Source organism: Pectinophora gossypiella, chromosome 13 (genome assembly GCF_024362695.1).
Source record: "Pectinophora gossypiella chromosome 13, ilPecGoss1.1, whole genome shotgun sequence".
Taxonomy (NCBI): domain Eukaryota; kingdom Metazoa; phylum Arthropoda; class Insecta; order Lepidoptera; family Gelechiidae; genus Pectinophora; species Pectinophora gossypiella.
Window position 1 is genome coordinate 15,017,884 of NC_065416.1, and position 23,977 is coordinate 15,041,860.

At 38.5% G+C, this 23,977-nt stretch overlaps 1 protein-coding gene and 1 pseudogene across 1 annotated transcript in view; both read left to right on the plus strand.

The window, feature by feature from the left end:
* LOC126372119 (ATP-dependent RNA helicase DDX42) overlaps nt 1–23,977 on the plus strand; it is a 329,796-nt gene that overhangs the window by 29,026 nt on the left and 276,793 nt on the right. The gene's annotated exons all lie outside the window — the stretch shown is intronic.
* Nucleotides 5,275–23,977, plus strand: part of LOC126372097 (uncharacterized) — a 50,484-nt pseudogene continuing 31,781 nt past the window's right edge.

A 23,977-nucleotide genomic window follows, 5' to 3' on the forward strand; every position in this document is an offset into this window, starting at 1 on the left:
TACCTAGAGCAGATGAAGGATAATAAATTACGAAAGCGGTATATAAAGCGAAGGTTGATGGTAAGACTGGCTGAGGAAGTCCTAGAAGGACGTAAGTATATTGACCAAATTGGAGATGTCCTTAGAAAAGATTTAATACGATCTACTCTGAACCGGCGCGCGTGTATGGAACGATTGATGAATGTGGAGGAAGCAAGAAGTGTGTCAGGATCGAAGCAAATGGAGTTCCATAGTCTCTGCTTACGCCGGTAGGAAATAGACGTGAGTTTATGTATGTATGTGTATGTGAGGTCAATGACTGACCTCACCAACTCTGGCGTCAACACTTGGCCACATCATCGGCACCGTCACGATTCTAAACTAACATAAACTGCCTATATACGTCCCACTGCTGGGCACAAGGTCTCCCCTCAATCAACCAAAGGGGGTAAAGACAACACCAACACCACATATTAAAGAATAATACCTACGTAAAAATAAGAGCGTGGCTCTTAAATTAATGATGATAATAATCAAAAGAAATGTAGGTACAGTCATGAGCAATATAATGTACCCACTTTAGGACTCTGTTGCACTAACATATTTGACATTTAGTGAGACTTTCAGTTCAATTTGTCAAAAAAGGTAATGTGACACGGTACCAAAGTGTATACATATTAATGCTCGTGACCGTACTTACTTAACCTTCCTTAATACGGGCCTGTCGGCCGTGTTAATATTAAGTCCGCGTGATTTTCCGAGTGAGAAAATAGTGCTACGAGTATATGAATTGTTAGTGGAAATTGCATGGAAATTGGCTCTATACTGCCGAGGTTAAAGTTGAAATGGTTGGAATGAGGGATTTTAAGGGATGTTTAATAAAGAATAATCTTGCATATACGGTCACGAGTACTAATATGTATACACTTTGAAACCATGTCACATTAACATTTTTGACAAATTAAACCGTAAGACTCATTAAATGTCAAATATGATAGTGCAACAGGGTTCTAAAGTGGGTACATGATATTGCTCATGACTGCCCGCACCTATAAAGTGACTTAAGTAAGCCACAGAGGAGATGAAGTACCTATAAATCTGGCTCCGGGCGACGCGTATGTATTATAAAACTGACAAAACCAACGATGTTCGAAGTACATACATACATACATAAACACACGCCTATTTCCCACCGGGGTAAGCAGAGACTATAGAATTCCATTTGCTTCGATCCTGACACACTTCTCTTGCCTCCTCCATACTCATCAATCGCTTCATACACGCCGGTTCAGAGTAGATCGTATTGAACCTTTTCTAAGGACATCTCCAATTTGATCATCGTAAGTCCTTCTCGGTCTTCCTCTGCCAGCCCTACCATCAACTTTCGCTTTATATACCGCTTTTGCAATTCTATTATCCTTCATCCGCTCAACGTGTCCAAACCAACCTAACATTCCCTTCTCAATCCTAGTCACTATATCGTCTTTTACACCACATCTCTGTCTTATCACACTGTTTCTCACTCTATCACTCAACTTCACACCGCAGATGCTACGCAAAGACCTCATTTCTACGGCATTGATCCTACTTTCATGCTTCTTCTGCCATACCCAACATTCACTACCGTACTTCAGCGTAGGGACAAGCACTGCATTGTGAACAGCCATCCTCGCATCTTGCGAGATACATTGGCTATTAACAACTGCATGCATTGCCCCATTCACTGAATTACCCAATCTCACTCTCCTTTCTATATCTTCATCACATTTACCACCCCTTGTAAACATAGTACCCAAATACACGAATCGAAGTACAAAAATGCGGAATTAATTTATGAACATTGGCAGTATTTAATTTAATCATCCACTTATTTTGCGGTCTGCACCTAATCATCACAGTCATTTCCTTACAAGTGACCTTAGGTAACTACTTTCATGCATTTAATTAAGTAAATATTAGTTATAAGTAAGTAATTAAGGTTTTTGGAACATAGGTAGCTACATTATGAGCTGGGCGATATACCTATACGAAGAGAAACTGTCAAAATGTATTTAGAATCAGTAGAACTTTGCCCAAAACGCATTTGAAACCTTGAAATAACTTGTAATATTTTATTAATTTCTTTACCTAATAGAGGACCATTTTGGCGTAATTTATTATAAATAAATATACCTATAAGATATAAATAACATTTATAAAAGTGATATCTTAAGAGCTTGTGAAAAGTTTATTTCTTCGATAATTCGGATAATTTTGTATTATATGAAACGAACGCTCAAGGTTATTCGCTTCGTAATCGCCTTAAGTAAATTGGATGGATCCTACACTCTGTTTCCGTCCGTGTTATGTTAGAAATGAAAATTAAACGAGAACCAACTGAAACTACACGTTATGTTAGCAAAGGAAACACAGGACTCACTATCATACACTGCATTATAATCTTTTCAGTTAGGGTGGTATTAATAAACTAATTTCAGCTTCGAGACTGCCCTCAAGATCATGTCAATGTGACAGTTCTTAATGTATGACTTTCAAAGATGAGTTTGAATTAATGTCTGGATCGAAGACAATTGATATATTATCATATATTGTTGTATCTTATGATCATTTCGACGAACATCCTTTTTGCTTTTTTGTAATGAGGGCTATTACATTGTATTGTATAATTATCACGTTAAAGTTGTACAATGCCATCTATTATATTGTTTTTGATTTATTTATTTATTTATTCATTCATTCATTCATTCATTCATTCATTCATTCATTCATTCGTTCATTCATTCATTCATTTATTTATTTTATTTAGATAACCAACAGCTTATAAAACAGAACATATAATAAAGTATTTAACAAACCAACTTAAGCTACTTAAAGGTTACCCTGGATAGGTTTGATGAATGTAGCCTGGAAAGTCCCTCGATGTTTCGTGATTAACTGAATTTATTGTCTTGTTTTTGTTTGTGGCGTCCTTATATAATAAACAATTTCTATTCTATTCTGTATCACGTTGATTCCAGGATTTGTGCCCGGTTGAATAGGTTCGTTCTCAATTACATACCAGCGAGGTACCTTTTTTATTCGCCCGGGTTATTCATTCATTTACTCATTCTTCCTAAAATTAAGAGCTGTCAATCATCCGTCCCTTTCCTTTTCGGCGGACAAGAAAATGACAGGTATAACTAAAAGTAAAATTAGTCAGGAATCGGGGCCAGTGTGTGTCTTTCTGCGTTTACGAACACAACTTCTCCCCCTATGTTTTCTAAGAAACCAACCTTCTCTAACCAAGGTGCAGTGTAAGAAAAGTTCATATAGCCGGTACTTTAATCAGCCTTCTGGCTTCGTTTCAACTCTTATGAACCTAACGCCAGGCTACGGTTGGCTATTCAATTCTTTCAATTTTCTTTTCCTACTAGATTAGATTTGGCTCGTCTATTCAGTTGAATAGTTTAATTAATTATTTGAATTCAAGTGCACACGAGGCGTAGAATTGTACATTCGATCGATATTTCTATTTTGTAGAACCTATAGTAAATAAGTAGTTGGTTGGTGTAGTTTAAGAGTAAGTATATTTAAGGCGAAGGTTGTCGGAAGGGCTGGCAGAGGAAGACCTAGAACCATATTAGCCGTACATTGACAAATTGGAGGTGTCCTTAGAAAAGTATGAAACGATTGATGAATGTGGAGGAAGCAAGAGAAGTGTTTCAGGATCGAAGCAAACGGAATTTTATAGTCTCTGCTTACTCCGGTGGGAAATAGGCGTGTGAGTTTATGTATGTATGTGTGAGTTTGAATTCATATTTGAATCATATTTAATTGATATCACGTTGTTTTCAAGATTTGTGCCCGATTAATGCAAACAGGCACCTATTGCCTACCCCCTACCCCTTCGGGGATGTAAGCGTGAAGCTATGTTATGTTGTTATGTTTGTTAAATGCATCTTCGTGTTAGACGGTAAGAAATAGTTGGAGGTTCGTTATCAGGCACACTTTATCTTGTGACTCAGAATGCTGGCTCGACACGGCACGAATTAAAAACACATTACCGCGGTATCGCCTACTAACTTTAATCTTTTACATACTTAATCTGTTAAAATAGGGTTAAACTGTTTACCTTTACACCTTACTTATTAAGGTGTTTACGCGATTTCGTCTGCGTGGACTTCGGTCACACCCTGGACACTTCCTTCAAAACACTTTGTTTTACACAAACACTACACAAGGACGTTTTCGTACACGCGCGTCTGTATGTGTAACGTCTGACGCCCATACGATTGAAGACTAACTAAGACCGACGGGGGTGAAGTAAACCTAGCTCAGCCGCTGGTGGGGAGCGGAGAGTTGCTGTTCTATACGTAGTATTATTCCTTATTCTATGCTTCGGTCAAAGAATAAAGAATAATACTATGTGAGGAGCTCGGTGGCGCAGCGGTTAACGCGCTCGGTCTGCGATTGTTGAAGTTAAGCAACTTTCGCAAAGGCCGGTAATAGGATGGGTGACCACAAAAAAAAGCTTTCATCTCGAGCTCCTCCGTGCTTCGGAAGGCACGTTAAGCCGTTGGTCCCGGCTGCATTAGCAGTCGTTAATAACCATCAATCCGCACTGGGCCCGCGTGGTGGTTTAAGGCCCAATCTCCCTATCCATCCATAGAGAAGGCCCGTGCCCCAGCAGTGGGGACGTTAATGGGCTGATGATGATGATGACTATGTGTAGAACCTATCGAGTCGGTCGAGTTTAGTTGTCATGTCTATTAGTTAGATCCCTTTTCAATTAATTACTTACTTACCCCGCAAATTAATAAAAATATCTCTATTTAGTAGGGAACATAATAGTTACTTTTTGAATCATCAATTTTTACATAACGAACGTCACAGCTAAGCACAGGCAAGGTGGCAGTAAATCCGCGGTTTAATAAATAAAAATTACGCTACATTTGGCAAAGTTAACAATAAGTATCTAATATACTTACCTAATTCATCAGTAAAAAATGTTAAAAAAAAATATTTATAAGTAACCTTTTTTACAAGCTCAATATCAAGTAAGTAGTTTCCTTATTTTGTCTAAATTTCGTTAATTTAATTGATAATTATGTTCTTTAACGACACTGGAAATAAAAACAACTAAGTACTTATTTTTTGTTCGTGTTTTTCTCAACCCGCCAGTTTTATGTAAACTATTATTAAATTACGCTGTGATGGGCCGTAACACATCATAAAGCACAAAACAACAATCTGCTACTATCAGACAGACAATGGCCGAACGGAATGCTTCCGTTGCCCGTCAGTGTAAACGCGAACACTTGTTTGATGTGGCTGTATGGCAACAGCCAGCGCATTTAAAAAGAAAATATTAAAAAGTTTGTTGTGCGCGCGGGAGATTGTGACGTCCAAATTATGAAACAACTTTTTCTTTATAACATGTGTTTCTTTCATAAAGGAGTTCTTATTTAGTTTCGAAGAGAAGGAATTTAATTTGAGGTAAGTTATTACTGTTAATTGCTCATTTTACCTTGAACGGTTCGTAGCTATTCTAGTATCGTAGTAAACATTTTCTGCTAGCCAGTTTTAAAGTATACACTGGTTTTCCCAGTTTAATGTGGCTATGTGCCAGTGCAATAACGGAAAGGAAAAAAGTTTGTGTTTTGCCCGGACGGAAAATCGGCGGGAACTCACGATTTAATTTTTAGAAAAAATGGTGTAATTTTTGGAAACGTTTTATGTGTTCGTTACATTGTTTTTCGGTGGAGACGAAGTCATTTGGATCTAAAATATTAATTAAGTAGTGCAACAGATAAAATAAAAATTGTAAGTACTTACTTACCTATTTTATAAGGTTTTTTCTCGTGGACAGTAACTTTAGTGCAGTAGTCCACAACTGTAATCCTTCTTTAAAATATCTGGATAGAACCGTTGGAAATTAGATTAAATGCGTAGTGGATTAGCGTGGAACTAATTTACCTACGTATGCTTCATACTTCTCATATTATTTAAGCATACTGGGAGCATTTTTGAGGCGGGATTTCTTGTATTGTTCACATTTGTAGATAAGAACTCGTTTACGTATGAAGAGACGTAGCGAGGCGCGGTTTTATTCAAACTCCCGCTTCCTGGCCCGTAATCTCGGGTAGAGTGTCTCTACCCGTATTCTTTGCCCGGAATTCCTGTGCATGTGTTGAACTTCATAATAGGCGAGGATTGTGTTTCGGGGGAAATAACTTTTTAAATCGACTAAGTCAGTACTACTTATAAAGTAACTACGTTTCTTATTTCCCTTCGAATGATACCCTATCTCACTAGGAATCTTTTTCCGGATGCATACGGCAAACTTGTGCCACCCGTTCTCACTTCATTGTACATCATCATCATCACCACCAGCCCATTAACGTCCCCACTGCTGGGGTACGGGCCTTCCCTATGGATGGATAGGGAGATCGAGCCTTAAACCACCACGCGGGCCCAGTGTGGATTGGTGGTTATTAACGACTGCTAATGCAGCCGCGACCAACGGCTTAACGTGCCTTCCGAAGCACGGAGGAGCTCGAGATGAAAACTTTTTTTTTTGTGGTCACCCATTCTATTACCGGCCTTTGCGAAAGTTGCTCAACTTCAACAATCGCAGACCGAGCGCGTTTACCGCTGCGCCACCGAGCTCCTCATTGTACATACATACATTCATAAACCCACGCCTGTAATCCCTAATGGGGTGGGTAGAGAGACAAGTAATTATAGGCAACTTGCAGCCTATTGATATGAAGTGCTAAGTTGGATATCACTTCATTGATTGGCACAAGTTTTAATATGTAACACTACTATTTGAGGACTCTATAACAGATTACGTACTTGACCTAAGTTTTACGATTTTTAATAAATAATACAATATGGCCATTGTTTGTTCGTTTTTGTGTGAACTTTTGTAATAGAATAGATCGTAGTATTTTAATAATTTCAATGGATGAATGAAACAATGGTAGCACGACGTAACCTGAGTAATTTTCAATGTCATTTATTACCTTTACCTTTTAATTCATAATGGCAACTAGTATTTAAATATAAACAGGGTAGTTAAAAAAGCCGCATCAAATCAATTCATCTAAAGAACAAACATAAAAAAAAATATACGGTCGAATTGAGAACCTCCTCCTTTTTTGAAGTCGGTAAAAAAGCAATAAATAATATTTCTATTTGACATTTGTTTGCATTGCGCACTTACTTTTATATGACGTCATAGAAAAACGTGACAAAATGTCTCACTTATTATTTCATTTTTCTTTATTAAAATTTTTAAATAAGTTAAATAGAAAAAAGAAAACGTTTTTTGTCACCTTTACATCTGTCTTTATTAAGCAATCCGAATTTCATAATTTATCTTTGACCTAGTAAATAGTAGTAGTAGTGGCTGCAAGTTGTCTTTGATTACTTGTGGTTCTGCCCACCCCATTAGGGATTACGGGCGTGAGTTTATGTATTTATGTATGTATGTATGTCTTTGACCTAGGAAACTACCAGATTGTAACCCGATTGTAGGCTTAACGGGTCTTCCAAATGCGGAAACACTAAATCTAATTAAAAAAAAAATACCGGGTTCATATGACCTTCAGTATGCCACAGTTGCATTCCATTCAGGGTTGCCAGATACGTATTTTGGAATTCCCCAATTTCCCAACAAACAAGTCATTAAACTAAGTAGTATTAGTTTACTAAGTTTAAAAAAAATACATTTTAAATACAACAATCTGAAAAAAAAATTACAAAAATGACATTAAAATTATACGAAAAAATATTTCTGTTTCTTTTCCCGAAACTCTTTGGAAATATGAAATACTTATATAAGATTTTTCACGTTATAATATTACACCATTATGAAAAAGTGCTGGAAAGAGTTGAAGAAAGGAGAACCATATTGAGGACTATCGAGAGCCGGAGAGAAAATATGATTGGCCACCTGATACGACACGATTCATTTATAACAAACATTATAGAAGGAAAAATTTAAGGGAAGAGAGGAAGGGGTAGACCTAGGATAACATTTATGAAACAAATAAAAGAGAAGGTGCAGGTCATGTCGTATCGGGAGGTGAAGGTTTTGGCGGGAAGAAGAGAGGAATGGCGATTACTCCACCGACAAGAGCGCAGCTCTTAAATAGAGAGAGAATATTACACCATACATCATCGTACGCAACAAACATCCTTGGCTAGACGTAGATTTCAATTTCAATGCCCGTCAAATAGGTGAGGCTGAAGCTGGAAAAAAAATGTACTTGATTGTTTTTGTGCGTGGCGCCCTTTTATAGTAAACAATACCTATTATATTCTTTCTTTTAAATCCACAAGGTTTTCCTTATCGTTCTTGTTTCCCCAAATTTTCCCGAAAAAGTTATTTTTTATAGAATAGAATAGAAATTGTTTATTATAAAAGGACGCCACACACAAAGACAAGACAATAACATCACTTATTTTTTTTTACAAAACAATTACAAAAAGCATAGGAGGATGTTCATTACAATGATCATAAGGTGGTGGTGGACGTCCTGAGATAAAAGGGCCTCACTCAGCACAAGTCGCGACGTGAACCACGACGCTGATATTATGTGGACCCTGTTGGGTGAGGCACGAACGTCGTGTTTCATAAATATACGTTAATATTCGTACATAGATTTCCTTAAAATTTCGTAAAATCCCCAATTTGACAACCTTGATTCTACCGATTACGTCTCTTTCAGAACAGCTAAAACAAACACCTCTTACCGCAAAAATAACTGGTGACTATGGTAACTAATCAACGCATTCATTTCCTATATTATCTTCGTTTTTGTACAATTACGTTGTCGCAGCCGACCGGGTGACCTTCGGGTGACAATGGACATACAGACCGTCATGGTGATTATGTTCAACCAATTGATGGGTTTGGCTGGACAGGACACAAGTACAATGTAATAAGTGACTTTCATTGTATTGTGGTGTGAAAGAAAATGTAATGATGAGAGAGAAAGGGACGCTCCGATGCTTTGGACTTGGAGAGATAATGAATGAAAGTAGACTTTACGAAAAATATTTTATGGACAAATATTTTATGGTAAGGACATGAAACGATTGATGAATGTGGAGGAAGCAAGAGAAGTGCTTCAGGATTGAAGCAAATGGAATTCCAGTAAAGTCTCTGCTTACCCTGGTGGGAAATAGGCGTGAGTTTATGTATGTCATCTGATAATGATAAACTAACTATAGAGCCGATTTTGGTGACTTCAGTTTTCAAATGAAGGTTTGATCATTTATTTTGACTTACTATGCCTCATTGGCCTGTGGGGACCGCCGACATAACCTGCGCATATGAAAGTAAGTGTGCAATGGAAACAAATGTCAAATAGCAATATTGCTTTCTGAGAAGAATTGCTTTGATGTGGCCTTTTTAACCCCCCTGATATACAACAGTCTTCTTCTTCTTCTATCGTGTGGGTTGTGAGATGGATTACCAACCCCATCATCCGTGGTGTCAGGGTTATTATTGAGCCGCCATAGGTCCCTGATATGACACATGTAACGACTACATACTTAGGTAAGTAGTAACCGGGACTAGCAGCTTAACGTGCCTTCCAAAGCACAGAACAACACAACAGGATTGTTTATTTAAAAGTTTCCTGATAAATGATCACAAGGAAGAAATAAATATCCAATCTACTTTGGTAAAACTTGGTTATATTTCTCAAGGAAACATTGCGATCAATCAATCTTTTTGATTGTGTCTGCTCAAATTGAAATACTTCCCGATTTTCTTAAGTTCCTGTTGATAAAAATTGGCTGATTGATTGCGACATCCGGGTCGGAAACATTTCAGAGATAACTTTGAGAATCCCGTAGAGATTGTCCAAATTTGTCAAGTTTGTTGGACTATCAGAAAGCCTATACATTGGTTTAAGTTTACGCGGTTAATGGCCCCGATTCCTTCATTTTCATATCCGTCGAAAAGGAAAGGGACGGATGATTCACAGCTCTTAATTTTAGGAAGAATGAGTAAATGAATGTGTCGGGTTATTGACTGATGTAAAATTTTTAGACGGTTGGTTTAGATTTGTGCTTAAAATTGACGTGTGTTCCATAAATTTTATGCTTGTCGATTACCCGTCCCTTTCCTTTTCGGCGGATAAGAAAATGACAGATATAACTTAAAATAAAATTAGATGGTTTTTACAGGAATTAGCACCATTATCATAATTAAACACATAATAACGGGTTCTTACCGCAAAGAAAGAGGGTAGACAGATACGTCTGCCCGTAGAAAATTATGGATCTACCTACTCCACTCCAATCTCATCAGTCATCCCGTGATCATGGCACTTGCAACAGTGTCGAAATATCGGGAGTCTCATATCCCTGCTTTAAACGCGGTAAGAACCCGTTATTATGTGTTTTAATTATCAGAAAGCTTGGCGAGGTGTGGGTGCTCAATTCATCTTGCGATGGATGGATGTACGTCTGATTACCCCATTGGGATACAGTGAGCTTATGTTATGTGAAAATACTCACGTCTCTAGGTACGCGGCTGCTGGCTAGGGTGGACCAGTCTTGGTTGATTTTGGCGCGCCCTATTTCGGCGTCCGGTGCGGTCGCACACCTCGCACTGCCCTAGGGCCATAGATGTACCTCTGAATACCCCATTGGGATGTCTTATGTTATGTTATGTCAAAATATTTACGTCTGTTGTCCCTATCATCTCTGTTCTGTTATCGCTCTACACACGACTACATACTTATTTATTTTATTTTTATTTTTTTATTAGGTTTGCCAACAGACAAAAACACTTTTACATATAACTTAACCTATTTACAAATACTGGACTAGTGCTCGTCCAATTATAGGCAAACACAACATGCTACTTTATTAACGCTACAAAGGACGACAATCTACAATCTTACTTAAGTAAATAATAGCCTCAACTGCTTAACATGACCCCCAGAACATCGTAACGGATCGTAGGCGTGAATGTAAAATAGTGACACATAATTACGTCAACTCTGTCATCGTCTAGATAACAAAAGATTAGTTCACGTTTGTACAGCTTAAGGTGTTGGAGGTTACTTACATCACAACGTGTTGTGTTCGGTTACCCAGAACTTTGTAATTACAAAGTTTATGTCTTCTTCTATCGTGTGGGTTGTGATGTGGATTACCAACCTCATCAACCGTGTCAGGGTTATTATTGAGCCGCCAAAGCCCCTGATATGGCTCGTGTAACGTCTACTCACTTACATCAGTAAGTAGTCAGCGGCACCAACGGATTCATTCACCTGATTTATTTTGTGATATGTCCCCATCGGGATTCGAAACCGGGACCTCTGGATCGAGCCCAACGCTCAACCACTAGTCCCCGGAGGCCGCTGGGGATATTAAAGTCTAAAGACTACTTTATTGCACCAAAATAAAAGAAAATAGTTACAAAAGAGACTTAACTAATACCATAGAATAAGTAATAAGGTACTAATACACACTTACACTTACTTGACACGTAGATAATACCAGGTTAAAAATATAGTCCGCGCTATAAAAGAAGTCACTTGTCTTAATTTTTTGTACCGGGTGAGAGTCCTCAGCGCTCCCCATTTGTATAAGTATTTACAATTCGCCAAGACAAAAAAAAATGACTAGGGAACATCACATTAAAATCATCAAAAAAATATAACAGTGCCTGTTCACTCTGGCCTTGAAAGCACCCGGGTTATATGCATTGGGAAATACAGAACACGGCAAATTATTCCACTCTCTATTTGTATACTAAATGGAACATGAAATGTATTCCAACTTCGCTCTTCCAGATATAATTTCAGCAAATTGCACCCCATTACTTTAGTGACTTGCTAAAAACAAGATTTCGTTTTAAAACGTGTGAAAAATAACCACAATTTACTTAATTTCACGCTTTGTTATTCGTTTCTGTTATTACCTTTGAGGTGTTGGGTCGTAGTTTATTTCTTGATGTTACACGGACACACTTAAATATCATTACTACACTGTCCCTTCACACCCTCTGTATGGGCAGAGGCACGAGTCATCATCTGCAGGTAACTTGCAAATCAAATCAAATCAAATTAATTTATTGGCGAGAACACATAAAATACAAAAAAGGTGGTAAAATACCACCACCACCGCCAACCACTATTCCGGCCAAGTAGTTAATGTGACATTTACGTCATGTAAATTTATATGGTGAAAATTAGTGTTAAATTCGACATCCACTACCTACTCACCGTTCATGTAAGTTTTTTAAACAAAAAGATTTGTTTGGTAGTCAAAAGCAGCCTGTAGTTTCAGTTATAAAATATACTTAAATGTTATAAAACCCCTCACATAATACATGTCCGTGACAATAATTAATGTACTGTGCTGTATGTATGTAAATCATATGCTGTGGTTTCAGGATATTTATCATTTCCAGTACGTAGAATCGTTGTATGGCCTTTACTTTGTATGGGTAATATAGACAGTCTATTGAATTGATGAATGTATGGGCCTATAACCTGCGGTTCATCGCATCTTAGCAGCTCTGCCTACTCCGATCTTCTTCTATCGTGTTGGGTGAGAGGTGAATTACCAACCTCATCAACCCTGGTGTCAGGGTTATGATTGAGCCGCCAAAGGCCCCTGACATGCCTCGTGTAACGATTACTCACTTACACCAGTAAATAGTAACCGAGACCAACGGCTTAACGTGCCTTCCGAAGTACGGATCATCTTACTTTCGCACAATCGGGTGATCAGCCTGTAATGTTCTAACCAAACTAGGGATCACAAAGAGATTTTTGTGATATGTCCTCACCGGGATTCGAACCCAGGTTCCGGATCGTGAGTCCAACGCTCAACCACTGGACCACAGAGGCCGTTCACAGATTACTTAATACATTACTCTATACCGTGTCCATTCCCCACAGATAACAAAACATGAACACACACGGTCACCTGTTCGCATGACCGACGAGACATAATGCCACTTCCGGCGGAAGTGCGATCGGCGCCATTTTGAATCGACCCGACATTGTGCTGGGGCATGACTCGGATAATTTGTCGTTACACAATCGATATTCAAACGTTTTATGTAAAATAAATAACATAAAATATTCACTGTGGTCCTGTGGTTCATCGGCTTGCGTCTCAAACGGGGAGCGCCAGATCGAACCCTAAAAGTCAAATAGTGGGCCCAGTTACCCATTATCAAATTAGAAAAGGGCAAACTCGCCCCTGGGCCCAGTTTAATACTGGGACGAAATGTCCCCTAAGTCAAAATAAGACTTCTCCAAATCACTATTCGGAAGAATTTCAGAGAAATATACTTACCTATTATTTTGTTTCATACTTTTTAAAGCGTGATTTTTCCGTAGTTGGGTTTTAGTTTTGAAACTTATATTTTTAGTTATATTATTTTGTGGTCTTATTTAATTGGATAACATGCTTCCCATACGTATTTTATGCAAGATTTGAAAATAAACCTATCCGGAAGATGGCTGAGCAGTAATTTTATCAATTGAACTTAATTGTCAAACAAATACAAAGAAGTCCACGACTAAAAAGCTAAATATGTACATATTTGAAATGTGCAAATTAAGCCCTTTCATTTGGTACCCAATACACCACCATTAAATTTATTTTTTTTCCTCTTCAGTTGATGTCCTCTAGAGGGCGCCATATTGAATTTAGTGTAACGTCGCATAGCCTTTAACCACCGGACAATCAAGACGCTTCTAGTGACACCTCATTTGTTAAATTCTGATAGGTAGTTTAGAAGTTAGGTTATCCATACATACATAATGTAAACAAAACAAACATACATAGCAGTCAAACACATAACCCTCCATTTTGCTTCGTCGCAGTCGGGTAATATTAGCCGGGACCGACTACATTATCATGCCCTCCGAAACACGGACGGATCATCTTACTTTAGGACAATCAAGTGATCAGCCTGCAATGTTCTAACCAAATTAGGGATCATAAAGAGATTTATGTGATTATGTAAGGAAGGAGTTAGTAGTTACTAGCACAGGTATAATCAAAGTCGGCTGTACTAACTAGTAAGTCCAAAGTAGTATGAATTACACATACATATAGTCACACCACTAAAAATAATAATAATTAATTAAAAAATAAATAATTAATAATTAATTAATTAATTATTTTAATTTGACCACGGAATTCCACTTAAGTACTACGAAAATCAATTATCGTGAGTGAAAAAGCTTTTACATTCTGGAGAAATACATGCATTAAAATATTATAAAAATACATAAGTATTATTATCTTATTTTCTAAATAACGGTTACAGATTTATTGATGACGTGTTTCTATTAATTTTTTTGAGATTAAGTACGGGAAATAAAAAAGTAAAACTCTTTTTCATCCACAAGTTATTTACTTCTACTACTACTTCACCAAAACCCTACTTCAGGAATAATGGGGTCCGGAGCCTCAGGGCCGTCGTTTGAGACTCCGGGAGGAGACCTGCGGCTGCCGGCATCAGGGCTGAGGTTCTCCCACCACCAGCTCCGAGCCCTGAACGCCTACGTTGACGCACTTTATGAAGAAGACCAGCAAGGTATTGAAATCTAACTAATTCTTCGTCTATATTGTGGGTCTATATTGTATTTCAAGTTGTTTTCGAATTCATGTCAGCGGAGAAGGAAAACATCGTGAGGAAACCCACGTTTCCGGGAAATGCGTTTCGGAGATATGTGACTTCACAAGAACCCAGTGAAAACGGTGTAATTCTAGGGAGATGATGATGATTACCTTTGTTTTTCCTGGTTAATGGAACAGTGTGGTGGAGTAAGTGCCATACCCCATCAGGTTAATTAAGGAATGGCCTATACCATACACCGTATACTTCACACAACAGCTCATTTTACACAGACACTACACATTAACATCGAATCGAACGCGCACACGCACATCTATCGCCCTTACGATTGAAGACTAAAGTAAGACCTAGAGGAGGGTGAGGTAAACCTAGCTCAGGCGCTGGTGGGGAGCGGAGAGTTGTCGTTCTGTACGTAGGGTGTAAAGAAGCTGTTTAAGTTTGTTTTTTTTATAGGTCGTATATCAACGGAGATGGAAGGTGCTGTCGAGAGTCTGGTGCAGCGCATAGTGGACGGGGCAGGCCAGAGGGACCCTCGCATCTCATAGCTCTACATCGGGGGAAGAAGGTAGATATATATCTGTCGCCAGTTCTCATTCAACATTTGGCTCCGGAAGTAGCTGTCTACTTCTGCCAAGGGCACGTTCACGGGGCTTAAAAGGCCACATTGAAGCAATTGATCTAAATGTCAAATGGCAATAATACTTTTTTACCACAACAGTCGCGCCACCAACATTGTTGAGTGTTTATACAACTCGAATTCAAAATTCGAATTCAAAAATATCTTTATTCAGTAGGTAACATAACGAACGTCTCATCCACTACTGCAGCTTCTCACAACATGTATAGCTGCAATTTCATACATATTGTCGATATTATGTGGTGACCTTGAGGAATAGGGTCCTTAGTTTACTTATGGGCTTGCTTTACCTTTACCGGGCGTAATTAATACTGCCATTGACACCAGATACTCTACCAGCTTTTTTTGCCACAACAACATGAACGTCGGAGTTGAAGCAGTCGCCGTAGCCGAAATCGGCTGAATCACATTGGCCGGAAACTATCAGCAGATATTCCAAACAACCCCTAATCTGCATTATTTCTTTACCAGATGCGTTCCCGCTCACTGGAGTACCTCGTAACCCTAGACTCCTTGCCAGTCCTGAACTCCGGCAACGAAGAGTGTCGACTACAAGACGGTCCTGTTGGCTACAGCAAAGTCAGGCTTACTGGAAGAGAGGCTGATAAATGGGAGGAGTTTCTTACTCCCTCGGGGTATTTGTGCAGGTTAGTGCCTACTTTTTTGCTGGAAAAATTGGACCTGTTGAATCTTCAGGTTAGGTAAGGGGATCCTGTGAATAACGGAATAACGTTAGGGAGATGATGAGTACTTTTCTGCTGGATTGACAGTTGAGTTAGGGTCGTCCGGTTGATTGAGAGGAGGCCAGTGAACAGTGTGATGTGTATAGGCTGTTTATGTGTTTTATGTGAAAGTTAAGAAACAACGATTTGGGCTGCTTATTCCGAGTCTACTGGGCTTGAAGTTGACTCTACTCCAACATGATGTACTATCTACATTACCATATGGTTCATATAAATGGATAATATTCCATCAGAGGAATTACAACCCATAAACAAGTGTGGTTGCAAGTAATAAGCTTTATGGCGTTGCTCTGCCCATGGCGCAGGAGCCGCGCGCGCTAATAATTATATCGAGGGCTTTGACCAATAGACCCAACGAACGCTACTAATGCTATCTACGCGCGGTGCGTAACCCGTGCCGCGGGCGCTGATAGGGATTTTGATCGTGAGATGTGTCTGTTTGTTAATAGTATAAAATAATATTTTTGTTTTATCAGGGACAAAGTGGTGGAGCGTTGGGTGGAGCTGATAGCAAGATGCGCAAACGCCCGAGGTGGCGGCGGCTCCCGTGTCTTGTGCGCCAGAGCAGCGCAGCGTGCACAACCTTATCACTACTGCTATTTAGAACGAGGTAAAGGCTATTTCTATGACTTTTGTACGTGACTTATTCCTTATTCATTGCTTCTTATTCAGTGCAAATGTGTGGTCCGCTGGAAGCTGTCATTTAGTTTAATTATTAATTGAAATGTGTTAGAAAGCACTGGAGAGAGAATCTTGGAAGACGGTGAGGTCTTTGCCCAGCAGTGGGACACCTTAGACTAGACGAGACAAGAAAATGAGTCGATCATTGACCTCAAAACTCACACGATGGAAGAAGTTGACCATGTTTCTGTTGGTGCTCTACCTACCTTACTGGGCACCTACCCAGAAGGCAGCGAATCTAAAACCGGAGTCGGTATCCATAGGCAAAAGTTTTGGTTTTCTTATGCTAATTTGCTGTCATAGAAAATGACTTTCAAGTACTTTATTCATTATACTAATGGCAAATATTGTATTTTCTGAACTTCCCATGCTCGCAAACAAATTACTTGTTGTAGTAGACTAGAGCGCATCGTGAAACGTTACATAACGTTAAATTTCAGCCAATGACCAACTTTGGACGGACGAACTTTTGAAATATCCCCACCATATCCCCACCTATGATATGGAAATGCCAAATGAACTTTCGCGAAGTTTGTTGTTGCACGTGAGCGAATAGTTTACGAATGAAGTAGGTATTCGCGTTAACGGTCCCGTGTGACCGGGACAAAGCTTCCATTATGTTCCTTATTAACTCTGAATAAGGTCGCGTTTGTTAATGACGTAAGTGAATACCGATAATTGAATTCATTCCCGACATTCCAAAGTTGATGGGGTATGCGTTAGGGTCAGGTTGGGACAACTATGCGTGCAACTATGTTGGGAACCTGGAATTCACTGACTCGACATTATTTTTTTTAATCATCAGCCTTTTCCGTGGGTAGCCAGGGGTGAAAGGTTGATTCCGTGTTGCTTGGAAGTTTGAATCTTTGGTGAGAAGGTGATCAAAAAAAAAAATCGAAGATATGAATGCATGGGATTAGCCGTCCGGATTAGTATTGGGCCGCCAAAGGCCCCTGGCATAGCTCATGTAACCAGTACGTACTTATTTAGGTAAATAGTACAATAGCAAATGAGAGAGACGTGGTAGCCCAATTGGTAGAACGCTTGCCTCTCACTTTGAGGTGGCAGTTTCGAATCCAGCACAGGCCTAAACAAATGATTTTCGAATTTGTTTTCGAATTATAATAATACAATTTGTCACATAATCAGAAACATACGTAACTTCGTCACGTCCAACTAGGCGTTTAAATGTTCTGAATCTGACCTGGTCCAAACGAACCCATTACACTAGCGGCATTGCCCCGTTGCACAGCCACTGACAGGCATCGGACCAGGTAAGACGCAGACCTAGGGTCACCACCTCTGACTTTGGGTCTCCGGCCGATCTCCCTGATCAATTCCCTCGCCTCGCTACCCCAAGGACCTGCAGTCTCAAAAGCTACGGGCACAAACATGTATGCAGTTTTCAGTTCCGCGTACTTGGCATGCTTGAGCTTCATGTTTTCGAATTCATGTGATGAAAACATCGTGAGGAAACCCACATTCCCGAGAAATGCATTTTCGAAATGTTTTTCTTTTCGCGGGTTGGAAGGTCAGACAGGCAGTCGCTTCTGTAAAATACCGGACCCGTAAAATCCTTCAGGTTAGGTAAACGGACTTTATGAATAACGGGATAATGCTAGGGAGATGATGAGTACAATAGCAAATGAAATAGTAAACTAGTTGCATAATAGGGAATATCAATAATACGTCCCCCAGGAACTATCGAAGGGTTGTTTACCTCCCGAGAAACCTGCAAACTACCCACTTTGTCGAGTTGAAATTAATTTGCCCTGTCGATACTACCGTGGAAACTTCTACAAAATTAATTATTGCTCGTCGAAGCAATTTTCTATTAGAAGTGTTTGAAATGGCACATGTGTTTGTATCGTGTCGTTTATAGCCTTTGTCACTATCACACCGTTACGTTGTAAATATGAATGAGATACTTTCCAGGCTACGTTCCTCAAAATATTTTAATTTTATTAAATTCAAAAATAACTTTATTCAGTAGGTAACATAGTTACACTTTGAATCGTCAATTTTTACGTAACGAACGTCTCATCCGCCTAAAACTACTGCAGCTTCTCACAACCTGTATAGCCGGGGAAAAGAAGCTGCAAGAAAAACCTCGGCACAGGGCCCTAGACGTTCTTTCAAAAAATTAATATAAACATAAAATATTGGTACTTATACAATTAAGTAATTTAGCTGCCTAATATCAGTTCTCAGACAGTTAATCCCATGCATTCGTATCTTCTAAATAATCACTAAGTTTATAATAACCTTTTTTGTAAAGTTTTTGTTTAACTACTGTCTTAAAACAGCTGAAAGGCAAATTCTGAATGTCAATGGGAATCTTATTGTAAAAACGTATACATTGCAAAAACAGTTTAACCGTCTAACTTCATGGATTTAACATATACCCAGAAATGAAGATATAAGATGCATATTATGAATATCATGATGACCCTTTCTATTACAATCAGCCACAACACATCGTCCGCTTCTTCTTCATGATGAATTCATAATTCATAATCATTTATTGGCAATAAAAATGGTATTACAGTTTGCAGTTGGTCAGCATTTAACATTTGGTCTACATTTTTAGTTATTTAAATTATAACATGCAAATAGTATAATAAAATTGATAATTTAAATGTCAATCATTAGGTACATTAATTATGAAATAATAATAAAATGATTTACATTGTCATTATTCAAATTACACATCACAAAAACATACAATACACAAAAAAGAGAAAAAAAGAAATAAAAAAGAAAAACAATGACATGAATGATGATGGGTATCATCATCTTATTATTCTGATAAAAAGAGAAGCAATATAGACGGCAACATAATTCTACACCATATCTGATCTAAATATCAAGCAACAATTATTTTTAAATAATTATGTACGGTCACGAGCATTAATATGTATACACTTTGGTACCATGTCACATTAACTTTTTTGACAAATTGAACTGTAAGTCTCACTAAATGTCAAATATGTTAGTGCGACAGAGTCCTAAAGTGGGTACATTATATTGCTCATGACTGTACCCGAGCAATGAGAAAATAGGTAATTATAGCGTTAAATCTGTACAATGCCTATCTATATAGTTTTTGAGCGACGTTGCGTGGACAGTCCCTTATTAATCTGTGGTTGCGCCACCAACAAAATGTATGCAGTTATATAAACGCTACCTTACCAAGGGTCTACCAAGGTGCCTTGCCAAGTTGTAAACAGTTTTGGTAATCGACAGTGGTGGTGATGTACTTGTGTGTGTATGCCTGCGCGCATGTGTGTTTGTGTGTGTGAATAAGTGCGCGAATGCGTGCGCGTTTGTGTTTGTGTGTTCGTGTGTGTGTGAGTGTCTGTTTGCGTGTGTGCGCGCGCGCGTGCGTGTGTGTGTTTTTTAGTACTAGTCTAATGCTAGAATAAGCAAATATAAATTATCAGCAAATAAAATAGAAACAACATTACAAAACGTATACCAATACCAAATTCAAGCAAATAACCCAAAAATAACCACTACAATAGTTAATATGAAAATTCGATGAAACTCAGCATGGTTGCAGTCGAAACTAATATCCGCACGACAGAGTTACAGTCATAAACAAATAACAACTGACAGTATTTTAAAACTAACTTCGTCTGGCCAGTTGACAGAGCGAACCAGGTCGGGCCGAGGTTGCAATGTATATACAAGCAGTGTATCAGCTTCTCCAGATACGAGTTCTTACCTAAGCAAAGATCTGTACGGCTAACGCAAAGTGATAAAATTTTGTTACGGTCATTGTATCGATTCTGACGATATAATTATGTCGTTTTGTCGATTGTGTGTGAACCCAAATAAGTCATGTCGTTCTGTCAAAATACGAACAAAATCACGCGCCACGCATGTTAGGGTAAAAATCATTTTTTCGATTTCGACAAAATGTAATTAGTCCGTTTCGACAAAATGTATTCGATCGATAATTTTATCATGTAGTTTCTGACTAGAAACATCATCAATAAACGTGGTCAAACATCGTACTCACTATTCCGTAATTCGTAATTAAAAATCAAAAATAAGTAGATTAGCATTTTATAATTAATCTTTCACAATATAAAAGAGGCGCCACGAGGCACCTTATAATTTATTTATGTATTTAATGGATCACTTACAGCTATGCACATTGGTTCCGATTTCTGCAGACACCTCCTAATTTTACTTTAAGTTATACCTGTCATTTTCTTATCCGCCGAAAAGAAAAGGGACGGGTGATTGACAGCTCTTAATTTTAGGAAGAATGAGTAAATGAATGAATAACCCGGGTGAATCAAAAAGGTATCTCGCTGGTATGCAAACCGTTTGACGTGTGCTGTCAACTTAATTCTGTCGGGTTATTGGCTAATGTAAAATTTTTAGATGGTTGTTTTAGATTTGTGCTTAAAATTGACGTGTGTTCCATAAATTTTAGGCTTGTCGATTACCCGTCCCTTTCCTTTTCGGCGGATAAGAAAATGACAGATGTAACTTAAAATAAAATTAGATGGTATTTACAGGAATTAGGACCAATGTAACATTTAGTTAAGACATAATGAAACAAAGTAAAACAGTACTAACGTGTAAGCCAATTTACTGTTATTAATTTTATTATATTTTTATTTTTTAATAGGAATCACAGGCTTGTGTATTATGTTTGATTGTTAAACAATTTTTCGAATAGAAATAAACTAAACTACTTAAAAAGGCCACATCGAAGCGATTCATCTAAGAAAACAATATTGAAATTTGACATTTGCACATATAAAAGTATGTGCGCAATGCAAACAAATGTCAAATAGCAATATTGCTTTCTTAGATGAATTGCTTCGATGTGGCCATTTTAACCCCCTAGTTAATATACCCTATGGTGCATTTGCAAAATGATAAGTTTGTGTTTATTTGAACTTGTCTTACTATCTGTGTGTGTATTGTATCGAGTTCAGTTGTCCGGGATTAAACTCGTTATTCCGACATCCGTCAAAGGGATTTATTATAACACTGTCCGGCGCTCGACTTCCTATTAGCCGGGTCGTTGGTTTGGGTTAAAAGTCAAACGAAATGTTCCCAGATTTACAGATTTGGCAATAATATTCAAAATTCAAAACTTTATTTTCTCTACGCTGGATTGGGATCGAACATAAAACATTTCTTTTTGACGTGTCTTATTGTAGATTTGCCGGAAATCCCGAATAAAAACCTAGAACACGTTCAGTTCAGGAATGACAAGCACTTCCCGGACATGTCGTAAAATCCGACAGAGGCATTGTGTCCCATCTAACATGATGAACAACTGTTTTGGGCAGTAGTCTGATCCCTTGTCACCATAAGGTTCGATTTTTAAAATAAGATTTTGTTTCATTACGCAATCTTCTTCAGAATCAGAATCATAAATTCAACGTCATTATCATGAATAAACTTGTTGAAGGTCAATGTAACATTTTTGAATTTACTTACGTCATTTCGCAAGGTGTTATGGCTGAGGAGAAGAAATGACAAGTAACTGCAACAGCAACACATCTTTTAAATCAATGAGGGTACATTACAAGTTATTTAATAACTAGAGAAACACATTCATCGTGTGGTTGTGAGTTTATACACATCTCTTGGGTCGGTCCTTCATATCTGAGGATCGTGGTCAGCATCAGGGTTGCATCTGGAGCGGATGATCTGCCTCCACCGATTTCTGTCCGGCGCTTCCCTTACGACTGTGTAGAGCTTGGATGACGACGAATCTTATAAACATACATACATAAAGTCACGCTTACATCCCATTGATGTCCGACGATCTGGTGAAGGTCGCGGGAAGCCGCTGGATGCGGGCAGCGCAGGACCGATCGTTGTGGAGATCCTTGGGGGAGGCCTATGCCCAGCAGTGGGCGTCGTACGGCTGATGATGATGATATCCCTTTAGTGTAGACAAAGACTTCCACTGACTACGCTCCTGAATCCACTTTTGCTTCTTCCATTCTCATCAAAGTCTTCATACATGCTGGTTTAGAGTCCTTGGTTGTTCGGTTGAGAAGTTTCGTTTATGCATTGTTTTAAGTTTACGCGGTTATTATCATAATTAAAACACCTAATAACGAGTTCTTACTGCGTTTAAATCAGGGATATGAGACCATGATCATGGCACTTGCAACAGTGCCGAAATATCGGGAGTCTCATATCCCTGATTTAAATGCGGTAAGAACCCGTTATTATGGGTTTCGTTTATGCATTTTTTTTAACTTTATCTAACTACGAAAGGCTTCTCAACAGCGTCACCACCACAAGCGAGCCAGGAGCGTCGTTTGGCTATCGTGGAGGGCGCGGCGTGGGTGATGGTGAGGGTTGGCGCTGGCGAGGCGGAAGCCAAACTGATGCTGGGAGCCAAGGTCGACGGTTGCAACGCCGCAGCTTACACCGGGAAAGTGCCACTGACGCACCCGCTGGCTTTGCTGCACTACACTAGCGGGCAGGGGGTAAGGCAATACTTGTCATATTCATATTTATTTATTGCATATCACAGACATAAGTAAGGTCACCTCCTAATTTTACTTTAAGTTATACCTGTCATTTTCTTATCCGCCGAAAAGGAAAGGGACAGAAGATGGACAGCTCTTAATTTTAGGAAGAATGAGTAAATGAATGAATAACCCGGGCGAATCAAAAAGGTATCTCGCTAGTATGCAAACCGTTTGACGTGTGCTGTCAACTTAATTCTGTCGGGTTATTGGCCAATGTAAAAATTTAAACGGTTGTTTTAGATTTGTGCTTAAAATTGACGTGTGTTCCATAAATTTTATGCTTGTCAATTACCCGTCCCTTTCCTTTTCGGCGGATAAGAAAATGACAGATATAACTTAAAATAAAATTAGATGGTATTTACGGGAATTTGCACCTTTATAAAAGAGGCGCCATGAGGCACCTTATAAATTATTTATGTATTTATTTAATGGATCACTTACAGCTATGCACATTATAACATTTAGTCAAGACATAATTAAACAAAGTATAACAGTACTAATGTGTAAGCCAATTTACTGTTATTAATTTTATTACGTATATTTTTATTTTGATTGTTAAACAAATTTTTGAATAGAAATAAACTACTCCGGGTCAGGGCGGTTAAAATGGCCACATCGAAGCAATTCATCTAAGAAAGCAATATTGCTATTTGACATTTGTTTGCATTGCGCACTTACTTTTATATGCGCAAATGTCAAATTGAAATATTGCTTTCTTACATGAATTGCTTCGATGTGGCCTTTTTAATCTTGTGGTCTGATCATGATTCTGAGTATATCAAGTGGTTCTGTCCATCCCGTT